The 12,472-nt window shown below is 43.1% G+C and overlaps 1 protein-coding gene across 3 annotated transcripts in view; it reads left to right on the plus strand.

The window, feature by feature from the left end:
- Positions 1–12,472, plus strand: part of SNX7 (sorting nexin 7) — a 167,071-nt gene that overhangs the window by 143,402 nt on the left and 11,197 nt on the right. The gene's annotated exons all lie outside the window — the stretch shown is intronic.

The raw sequence follows: 12,472 nt of genomic DNA on the forward strand, positions 1-12,472 counted from the left end.
GTCCCCCATGTGCACTCCCTCTCCAGCTTAAGTTTGCAGCGTGGAGGGGGGTCGGACCCTCCCTCCCTCACCTGGGTCCCCCATTTGCACTCCCTCTCCAGCTTAAGCTCAGCAGCAGACGCCGCTATTAGTAAGAGGCAGCGGGCGGGGATGACTCACCTCTTCCGCGTTCCAGCGTGCGTTCCACTGTCGTCACTTCCTGCAATGCCGCCCACTGTATTGTAAGTGGACGGCATTGCAGGAAGTGATGACAGTGGAACGCACGCTGGAACGTGGAAGAGGTGAGTCATCCCTGCCTACTGCCTCTTAGTAATAGCGGCTGCTGCTGCTCAACTTAAAGAGGAGCTGTTAGGTATAAGGTCTCAGAGAAAATAAACACATATATCAGTAGCTAAAGATTGGCTGTACTTACATTACATATGCATTTCACTGTCCACGTTTGGATTTCACAGAATTTTTATATAGTATATGCAGAGATTGATGCTCCTGACAGCTCATGGCAGGTTCCATGATTGTCTGTCTCCTATGAAGCCAAATGTGTCGTCATGTCCTACCTGCTTCCTGATCACAGAAAAGCTCTTACTGAATAACACAGTGTGCAGTGAATATTAATTAGCCATGTGGCTAGGAACAATAGCAGACTCCTGCAGTGTACTCTGCCCGGAGATTTATCAGTGCTATGCGCTGGACTGATTACAAGCTGTTGAAACTCGATCCTGTAGTCTCATTAGCAGCCGAGGGGAGGGCCCCAGAATAGCTTCTGCAGCCTGACAGTTACTCTTTAAAGCAGATCTGAGATGAAAAACTAACTATAACAAGTAACTTGTCTATATATCTTATCTAAAGTTTAGATAGTTTACACAGCAAATCTAGCTGCAAACAGCTTTAATAGAATATGATTACTTCTTCCTGTGATACAATGACAGCAGTCATGTTGTTTGTAAACATTACACAGAGGCAGGCTTATCTGCATCTTGAGAAAAAAAAACGAATCCCCCCTCCTACTCCCTCCTCTCCTCTGCCTCTGAAATCTCTGGCTAGTAATACCTCCCCCTCCTCCTGCCCAGACTGAGCTCCCATGGGCCCTTGCTACTGTCTGAAAGTGCCTTGGCTCTCTGAAAACCTGTGGACGTGGCGTGTTTAGTTTACAGGGAATTAGAGTATTAAAACAAAAAAGTATTTGGCTTGAGGAATGCCCTATAAACAATAGGAAAGGAACACAATTATGCAATGAGTAAAAGTTCATCTCGGATCCACTTTAAGCTAGAGGGGGAGCGCAGATTGGGGGACCCAGGTGAGGGAGGGGGGGTTCCGACCCCCCCTCCCCGCCGCTGTGCCCAATACCCCGCTACCCCCTCCAGCTCGGCAGACACCCTCCAGCTCGGCGGCAAGTCTAGGACCGCCGCTGGGGGCAGGGCGCTGCTTCTTCTTCTTGCTTGGACCGGCCCCTTCTTCTGCTTGGACTGGCCCTGGGGGCAGGGCGATACTTCTTCTTCTTGCTCGAAGGTTGAGACACGTAGCCTATATATATAATATTCCTTTTTCTCCCTCTCGCTCACCCCAGTATATTTGATTTCCATCTCTTTTTCCCATGTCTTGGTGTATTTCCGTCTGTGGATACCTCACCCCTCTTGAATTTGTAGTTATTTTGGCTCCTTATGCCTCATTATACCCAAGTCTTGTTTGTACTCTATGCACTTATCCCATTCTCTTACTAAGCTTGGCCTCCTTAGCTGCTCCCATGGACTTCCCATGAGCACAGTTTTACTTGTGATTTATTTAATAATGCCTGCAACTTTTATTAAAGTTTGTTTACAGTTTCCCAGTGGGCCTGATTTGGAAAGCCAGAGGGCAAACTGTAATATGCAGTGTGTAATAAAGGATTAATAAAAGCATAGACCTCCCCCTTCCCTCACCCCCTCCAGAGAATCAACCTTATCTGGCCATGCAGGCTGAGTTTAATATATGTGTGCATTTACTAAATGAGTTGTTGCAGTTATTAGTTACATTTTGATATTTAATTAACTCCAGGCTGTGTGGTGTCAAATTGGACAGCACTATGCATTCCTACACTGGGTCCCTGGTTCAAGTCTGAGCCGAAACACTATGTGAATGCAGTGTGTGTGTTCTCTCCATGACTGTGTTAGGTTTTCTCGGGACATTTTCATGTTCTACCACATCCCAAAAACATACAGATTAGTTAACTTGTCTTTCCTCAAAATTTGTCTTAGGCTGTTATGGACATACTGTATAACTGTGATGGGGATTAAGGTGGCCACGAACGATTTAATTTCCTGAACGATCGTTTACGAACAATTCTTCGTATGAACAATCGAAATTATAGTTTGGGACCACTAATGGACAAAAAACTTTGAACCAATCCGATCAGATTAATGAAATCATTCTGAAATTCGGATCAATGTCATTCATCTGATAGGATTGGTTAGGTGATTTTTGTCCATTAGTGGTCCCACACTATAATTTCCAATCATTCATACGAAGAATCACTCGTAAATGATCGTTCAGGAAATTGTATCCTTAGTGGCTACCTTTAGGTTGTGAGCTCATTTGAAGGAGAATAACTGACAAGATTCTGTAAAGCACTGTGGAAGATGCTGAGGTCTAGCCAGATCAGCCACCAGAGCCAGAGATCACTACAGGTCAAACAAGGCAAGAATTCAGGGAACAGACTGAATGAACTGAAAAGGCTTTGCTGCCTAGGAAGTGCCTATGTAAGCTGTTACCTTCAGTAGGTATGGCAGTTCAGAATTAGGGCATTGGGAAGCCTCCCCGTGGCGCTCCTGGATAGTGCTATTGCAGCATGAACTAATTCCCGCAGGGCGACCGCTTTGCGACATTGGTTTTTGACCCTGCATAAGTTGGCATGCGAAAGCGAATGCATATTTGCGTGAGCATTGCCTCATGAATAGCCAATTAGGCCAAATTTGCTTAGCCAGTTGTGTCAGGTGTTTACTTGGTGTTTAATGCACACATTCAATTCTCTGGGTAGTGCATCAGTTCAGAATTAGCTCGTCCAGAAACAGGAAGTAGGAAGTCGTTTTTTTCAGCAGAGGCTGTAGCTCAGCACTAAAGGACACAGGTCCAGAGCGAGACAGCGCAAAACGGTGCAGGGAAATTTGAGCACTCCTACAGGAAGTAGTTGTTGCTACAAAAGCTGTCAATTGCCTTGTTTTTTCAGTTTCCGGCAAGTTCTAAAATTCCTCGCCAATACCAAATACCGTAATTTATAGTAAAATGCTGCTGGTATTAACGGTAATATTGTCTGGGCACAGCAATTTTATTACACTTTTGTGCATCTACCTCTAAGACACATGTTGCTGACATACAGTGCACACAAACTAAATTAATATAGACAATTTGCCCACAGGCAATATACATACACAATGCGCATGTGCAGTCACATACATATGCAGGTACACAATGAAACCCCCACATTGTACGCAGCCACACCCACTGCCCACACACACAACTGTACTCACCCACATACAGTGTTCTCACCCACAGGCACTATATCAACCTGCAAACACTGTACCTACACATGAAAAAAAGTCTCACCCAGCTTCTGCAAAAGCCCCGGCAACATTTATTACTATTCTTGGGGAGGACTCAGGGGGAAAGATGTAATTCGCCTGCCAGCTATTGCTGATGGCTGAGTTACTCTGTTTTAAAGTCTGACTAAGCGCCACTATAGTCGTAAATCACATTACGGCCTATGGCGGCGCATGGTGCACCCAAATTCCCCTGTGCCGTTTTCGCTGTCTCGCTCCTTTCCCCACTGGAACACTTACATTTCCCAAGTGCTACTTTCATGGAGCTGCTGCTGCTCCTTAGGTGGAAGAGGAGGCAGAGGGTGGAGTTGCTACTGGACCGACGTCTATTCTATACTCCCAGCTCAGCAGCTCAGTTGGGGTTTATCTACAATGTAACGGGGACCACTGCTGATTGGCAGCCTCTGAAAGTGTTATGCATAGTACACACCATACAATTTTCTGTTATGCTGAGCATACACGGATAATTTTTTGTTATCAATCGAGCCGCTGATGGCTCGTTTGATAATTTCCGACGTGTCTGATCACCGCGCCGGATCGATTCCGGGACAATGGAAGAAAACAAGCGGCAGATAAGAAGCGCCCGCGGGGACGAGCGGGAATCGATCCAGGCGTAAGCGGAGACGCGCCGGAATCGAGCCGCTGGCTCGATTCCAGCGCATAATCTACCCGTGTATGCCCAGCATTAGATTTTCTGTAAAATTTTCTGTAATTAGATTATGTTCTGTAAAGTACTGGTAGAGACTGGTCATTATCTCTGGTGCATTGTCTTCTGGTTATCTCCTGCTGAGTAGAACAATGCTTAATTGCTAGGCAGATAGATGGTTAGATAGATAATTTCCAACATGTTGGAAATTATCTATCTGGCAGGTAAATCTAACAGAAAATGTTACAGAAAATTGTATGGTGTGTACTAGGCATAAGGAAGCTGCCAGGTTTCAGCAGATGGATGGTTAGTGGTTGATCCTTGGTATGAAGTTGCAGGAGAGAAAACCTACAGTAAGGTGGTTACTGTTGGCACAAATGCACCTACAGCTGGAGCATCCACTGCTGGTCCCTCAGTACAGCTTTGCCCAGAAGTGATGGACAGAAAAAAAACTGGTCTTGTATTTTTAAGTATAATTCAAAGAAATGGTTTTATTTTAGCATTGGATAATGCGGACAGGACATAGAGCCAGAAGGGATGTTATTGCTGTACTAACCGGTGGCGCAGGCTACGCTGCATGGGGCATTAGCGTGCACACCATCTCCCTGGACGTCTCTGGCCATACAGTTGCACCCACCATCCAATCAGCACCATAGCTAATCATGGCTGGGCGGGGCATGTGTGGGGCAAATGGACCCAGCGCTGCCGGCAATCATCACTGGGCGGGGCATGTGTGGGGCAAATAGACCCAGCACCGCAGGCAATCATCACTGGGCGGGGCATGTGTTGTGCAAATAGACCCAGCCCCGCAGGCAATCATCACTGGGCGGGGCATGTGTGGGGCAAATAGACCCAGCGCTGCAGACAATCAGAGCAGGCTAGGGCATGTGCAGGACAGAAGGGCAATATAGTGTGAAACCTGCCAGCCACAGAGGATGTCTATATCACACAGGGAGTCCAGTGTGGTGAGAGGCCCATCAAACCTCACGACATTAGTCCAATAGTAGCAGATTCCACATAGGACTCAACCCTCCAAGTTGTAGTATACAAAGGGATATTTATTAATCCATAGCGGTAATACAGCACACAAGATAGCACAACGTTTCGGGAGGAGGCCCTTTCTCAAGTGCTCTTATACAACAGTGTAGTCACAAGGTCACGATAAGCGCCTCTCAGTTTTTATTACTTTTTATCCTGTTGGTGCCTCTGTTCTCTTTTACAATACCATTATCCACCCCTGGTGGAGGGGTCGTATCCCCTTTTTCTTCTAATCTACAGAGAGCGACATCTTAATCTGCCTTTACAGTGGTTGCCTATATTGGTAACCCTGGTTTGTGAGTATATCGTTTACTTACTTCTCATTTACCCATTTACTTTACATACTACACTATATTGGGCTCTCAGTGTCCCCCTTTTTTCCTTGCAGTGAGAGTAAAAGAGGAGGTTGCCTCCATTGCAGTTAGTGTAGGCCTGCTTCAGTACCTCTGTTTTCACTTAGTTCTATCCATACTGTGAACTGTTGACAATTCTATGGGATTCGGCACAGGAACTTTGTAAAACAGCACCTGTTTTATGTAATTTTATATGTATACCACCAGGTGGCTCTGTATGTAATCCATTTATTCATATAGCCATACTTTACACTAATTGTTTCTGCTGTTTTCTCTATCCTTATATATATTGTTCTGCAAATATGTTTCGTCCTCTGGGCAAAGAGTATTGCTGTACATTAATAGCCTATGTACTGGCATAGAGCATGTCCACTGTGTGTATTTATCTGTCAGGGCAAACTCAAAGAAAGATTATAGTAGCTTTGACCAGGTACCTTTTTTTCTTTTTTGAAAGAGGTTTCCTTGTTCCTACAGAGAAATGTATTTGTTTCTATTGAAAGACAAATGGTGAAGATTAGAAATAAAAGTCCCTATTCAATTACCTTTTCTCTTGAGTTTTCTCACAGGAGATGTTTGACACTTTGGCCTATGTGCAATTCACTTTTTCTCCTGAGTTTTCTCCTTGGTGATATGTTCACGCTGTGTTATAAAATGCTTTTTAAACCACCAGCAAGCAAGAAAATACTCAAAATAATTTTCATAGTACTTTTTTACCAACGTTTTTAATCCTTAAAATTTATTTTAAAGATAATATGAAAATGATCTCCTAGGAGATACCTCAGGAGAAAAAGTTTACTGCATATGGGCCCTTTGCTTGTCAATAAAATGTCTTTTAACCACTTGGAGACTGTAGGCTTACACCCCCCTAGTGACCAGGCTATTTTTTTACAACTGCAGCTTTAAGGGCTTGCTGCAGGGTAGTACAACTCAGCACACAAGTGATTCCCCAAACCCCCCCATCCCCCCCCCCCCCCGCTTTTTCTGCCCACCAACAGAGCTTTCTGTTGGTGAGCACTGCTCGCTGCTGCTATTACATAGTTACATAGTTATTTTGGTTGAAAAAAGACATACGTCCATCGAGTTCAACCAGTACAAAGTACAACTCCAGCCCGTCCCCCACATACCCCTGTTGATCCAGAGGAAGGCGAAAAAAACCCCACCAGGCATGGTCCAATTAGCCCCAAATGGGAAAAATTCCTTCCTGACTCCAGATGGCAATCAGATAAAATCCCTGGATCAACATCATTAGGCATAACCTAGTAATTGTAGCCATGGATGTCTTTCAACGCAAGGAAAGCATCTAAGCCCCCTTTAAATGCAGGTATAGAGTTTGCCATAACGACTTCCTGTGGCAATGCATTCCACATCTTAACCACTCTTACTGTAAAGAACCCTTTCCTAAATAAATGGCTAAAACGTTTTTCCTCCCTGCGCAGCTCATGTCCTCTAGTCCTTGAAGGCCTAGGGACAAAAAGCTCATCCGCCAAGCTATTATATTGCCCTCTAATGTATTTATACATGTTAATTAGATCTCCTCTAAGGCGTCTTTTCTCTAGACTAAATAAACCCAGTTTATCTAACCTTTCTTGGTAAGCGAGACCTTCCATCCCACGTATCAATTTTGTAGCTCGTCTCTGCACCTGCTCTAAAACTGCAATATCTTTTTTGTAATGTGGTGCCCAGAACTGAATTCCATATTCCAGATGTGGCCTTACTAGAGAGTTAAACAGGGGCAATATTATGCTAGCATCTCGAGTTTTTATTTCCCTTTTAATGCATCCCAAAATTTTGTTCGCTTTAGCTGCAGCGGCTTGGCATTGAGTACGATTATTTAACTTGTTGTCGATGAGTACTCCTAAGTCCTTCTCCAAGTTTGATGTTCCCAACTGTATCCCATTTATTTTGTATGGTGCTAGACCATTGGTACGACCAAAATGCATGACTTTACATTTGTCAACATTGAATTTCATCTGCCATGTATGTGCCCATATAGCCATCCTATCCAGATCCTGTTGCAATAGGACACTATCTTCCTGAGAGTTGATGATTCTGCACAATTTTGTATCATCTGCAAAAATAGCAACATTGCTCACTACTGCATCTACTAGGTCATTAATAAATAAATTGAAGAGCACTGGACCCAGTACAGACCCCTGTGGGACCCTACTGCTAACAGTCTCCCATTTTGAGTACGATCCATTGACCACAACTCTTTGTTTTCTGTCCATTAGCCAGTTCCCTATCCATGCACACAAACTCTTCCCCAGTCCTTGCATCCTCAACTTTTGCACCAGACTTCTGTGGGGAACAGTGTCGAAGGCCTTTGCAAAGTCCAAGTATATCACATCCACAGCATTCCCAATATCCATATTAGCATTCACTACCTCATAAAAGCTGAGCATGTTAGTCAAACAGGACCTGTCTTTAGTAAACCCATGTTGATGCTGAGAAATAAGATTATTTTCTACTATGAAGTCATGTATAGTATCTCTTAGTAACCCCTCAAATAGTTTGCATACAACTGATGTTAAGCTTACAGGTCTATAATTTCCTGGATCAGATTTTTTGCCCTTCTTAAATAATGGGAAAACGTGGGCTGTACGCCAATCCACTGGGACTCTGCTAGTTGCAACAGAGTCACAAAAGATAAGATAAAGGGGCTTAGCTATAACTGAACTTAATTCTCTTAGGACCCGAGGATGCATGCCATCCGGGCCAGGTGCCTTGTCTATTTTTAATTTATTTAGTCTTGCCTTTACTTCTTCCTGCGTTAAGTATTTAATATTACAGTTAGAAGATTGAGACTCTTCTGCCTCTGTAATTTGCAACAGTGCTGTTTCCTTTGTGAAGACAGAAGCAAAGAAAGCATTTAATAACTCTGCCTTACCTTGGTCATCCACCATTGAGTTCCCACCCTCATCCTTTAGGATTCCTATACAGTCAACCTTTCTTTTTTTAGAGTTGATGTACTTGTAAAACTTTTTTGGGTTAGATTTGATATCCCTAGCGATTTGATTTTCAGCTTCGATATTTGCCAGCCTAATTTCTTTTTTACAATTTTTATTGCACTCCTTATAATTGCTTAGTGCAGCCTCAGTCCCCTCCTGTTTTAGGACCTTATAGGCATTCTTTTTCCTCTTCATTTTATCCCTAACCTTTCTATTCATCCATAGAGGCCTTTTTTTATTCCTAGACATTTTGTTTCCATATGGGATATACATACTACAATATTGATTGAGAATACGTTTAAAAGCTTGCCATTTCCCTTCAGTGTCGTCCCCTTGTAGTACATTATCCCAGTTCACCAAACTTAGTGCCTGCCTAATTTTGATTGAACTTTGCTTTTCTAAAATTCATAGTTTTAGTGGTCCCGCTGCCCCGTGGCCTATCAGTCACCAGATCAAACGTTATCATGTTGTGATCACTATTTCCCAAATGTTCTTGAACCTGCACATTTGATACATTATCTGGTCTATTAGAAATGATCAGATCCAGTAACGCATTCCCCCTAGTTGGTTCCGTTACCATTTGAGTCAAGTAATTGTCCTGTAGTGCTGCCAGAAATCTGCTGCTTTTACCAGAATGGGTAGCCTCAATACCCCAGTCAATGTCTGGAAAGTTGAAGTCGCCCATAATTATGACCTCGTTTTTACTTGCAGCTTTTTCAATCTGCTGTAGTAATCGCAGTTCTGCAGCTTCATTAATAAGAGGTGGTCTGTTGCATACCCCAATAAGCAATTGGCAACTTTTATTTCCACCATGAATATTTACCCAAACGGACTCCACATCTTCGCAATCTTCCTCCATCTCATCGTTGAGGACCGCTGTAAAAGAATTCTTAACAAAGAGACAAACCCCTCCACCTTTTTTCCCTGTTCTATCCCTCCTAAACACATTGTTTATTTTTTATTTTTTTACATATTTGTTTTTGTTTAGTTTTTTTTATTTTTATGTTTTTATTTATTTTCCCACCTTCCCTCCCCCTGCCAGCCAATGACAGCGATCGACTATCATGGGCATCAGCCTATGACAGCCGATCGCTCTTGTGCCTCCCCAGGGGACAGTCGTGTTGGCTGTAGATAGCAGCGCTGTACAATGTAAATAGACGGCACATAGTTAGATCGTCGCTGGGAGACTGGTGACGGAGCTCTGCCATTCAAGCGGGGATGTGCACGCATCGGCGCGCGCGATCCCCTGCAAACCACACCCCCAGGACTTAGCGCCAATTGGCGGTACGCGGTCCTGGGGGAGCCGCCATGTTTACGCCTATCGGTGTGACGCGGTCGTTAGGTAGTTAAACCAAAAGCAAGAAAATACGCAAAATAATTTTGATATTACAGTACTGTACTTTTTCACTTACTATGTGGTGCTTTTTTAATTGCAAAGTACTGAAATGTTATTTTAAAGAGAAGATAAAAAATTATCTCCTAGAAGAAAACTCATGAGAAAAACTTAATGAAAAAGGGCCCTTATCAGTAAAATACCTGTTAAGCCTCAGGAAGTACTCATAGTATTTACCTACGTTTTTAATACTTTGTCTGTTAAAGTGAACCTTAAGTCATGCCAAAAAGAATGAGTTTTACTCACCTGGGGCTTCCCTCAGCCCCCTGCAGCCGATCGGTGCCCTCGCCGTGTCTCTCTGTTCTTCCCGTCCCCGCCGGCGACCACTTCCGGTTTTGCCGTCAGGACCCGACAGGCATGGGAACGCGAGTGATTCTTTGCGTTCCCAGCCAAAATATCGCCCCCTATGCCGCTATTGTGGCCATATTTTGAAGAAAAAGACAAAAAGACAACCGAGAGCCCCCACTAGTGTATTACTGATAGACCATTGACGTATTGGTAATAGTAAAGATTATACTCACAAGTGTGGGTTGCCGGCATCAGGCAACCACTCTCAGTGCGTATGGGGAAATTCGACCTGTCCCCACTCAGGCTAAAAAGAAGTCGCTCTCCGTAGAAAAAGAAAGGGTATGATCACCCATCCACCAGGTGGATTTCAATGTATAAGAGAAAAACAGAGGCGCCAACAGAATAAAATTAGTAGCCAATTAAAACCAAATAAAATGTTGGTGGCGAGGGTGGACTCGCCTCTCCAACAAAAAAACACAACCGCTGTGTATGTGCAAAAAACTTTTTAATCTAATTTAGTAAAATACTCCAAAGAAAACAATTGCAACGCGTTTCTCGGGTCTCAAGCCCGCTTCCTCAGGCAAAAATGCAACAGGAGTAACTGTAATACAAACATATAATACATATAATATAATAAATCCATCTAATATAAGGACAGGCATAAGAAATGTATGGACAACATAATCAAATAGATAAAAATCGAATATACCAGGTGAGCATAAAAAGGTTGAACTGACAGTTGTCATCACTTATTCCCAATAACCATCATGAAACATAGGTTGTAATGATGAATTTTTATAAATTTCATATCCACTCTTTGTGGTTCTTCATAAAAAGTATATAATATATATAAAATATAATCTCCCCCTGGTTGTTATCCTCAGCGGTATAATTTGTCATGCATATACACATGTGCATACATTTAGGTTCATATGAATCACCTATTGTGTATTCATATGATTATCAATGGTATTGTGACAGAAGATTGAAAGTGATAGTGCTGATAATGCACCTTAGCAATTAGCCACAATCAGTAACGGGCTCGAAACCCTGCATAGAGTGTTTGTTTTCACAAGGAATTTGTGTGAGCATTAAGTTCACAGGGTTGTATGGCTGTGGGAGATTTGCCCAGAGCATTAGTGCAGGCTGTGTGTAATAGTCAGCGCCTTGATATAGGCTGTCATATTAGTAGGTAAAGATGAAAACCATTGACTTACCCACGCAGTAGTGTGAGCTGGTGTAGCGTCTCTGCAAAGGACTTGATGCCACATCAGCTGTTCAAATACCCTCCGTCTGCGAACTGTGCGCGGAAGGGACTTGTAGGGGGCGTGGTTATCGCGCGGCGGCAAAAGCCGTGTTACGTATCTCCCAGCCCTCTAATCCGTATCCACGAGGGGGAGATACGTCATGTAAGGGCAATGACTGCCCAAGCGCCATCTTTGTTTCTGGTATATATTGTGTATTGTATGCCAGTGTCCCACAGTGGAAGTACGACATGTGTGGGCACTGGTTGTTCAGGCGCCATCTTTATTTTGGCCAAAGGTGCATACAGTCGTAGGGGGGTTAGAAGAGTTAAAAGCAGGTTAATGTGGTGTCCTTATGATGATGGCAGAAATGCCCGCCCACCATTTTAGATATAGTGTGGTAGAACATAAAGTATTCTTTCGAGTTTAAAACTTAAAACTAAAATTAAAATTAAAAATAATAATAATAATAATAAAAAATAATAATAATAAAAAAATAAAGATTAAAAATAGCGACTTCTAGATTGGGTATAATATATACATATTCTACCTGGAACTTGATATCCGTGTTTGCGTGTATCCTGACATGGGTTATATATGTTTTTAAAGATACATATATCGCAGTGATACCCTCAATAGGTTTTTTCAAGGAGTTCGTTTAAACCCATAGGGACCAGGGTTTTTAAGGTTTGGATCCAAAAAGTTTCCCTATTTTTGAGGATTTGGAATGCATTCGATAGTGTGGGGTTAATGGCCTCCAATGCTGTGAAGGAGACTTGCGTCACATCTCTATTGTGGACCTGGTCAAAATGCCTCGATAGGCTGTGTTTGGAAAACCCCCTTGTGATATTACGTTTGTGTTGGCCTATCCTTTCCCGTAGATGTTGGCTCGTGCGTCCCACATATTGTGTTCCACAGGGACAGGCCGCCACATAGATGACAAATCTTGAATCACAATCAATGTGTTTTTTGATGGGGTAGGTAATTTGATTG

Source organism: Hyperolius riggenbachi, chromosome 6 (genome assembly GCF_040937935.1).
Source record: "Hyperolius riggenbachi isolate aHypRig1 chromosome 6, aHypRig1.pri, whole genome shotgun sequence".
Lineage (NCBI taxonomy): Eukaryota > Metazoa > Chordata > Amphibia > Anura > Hyperoliidae > Hyperolius > Hyperolius riggenbachi.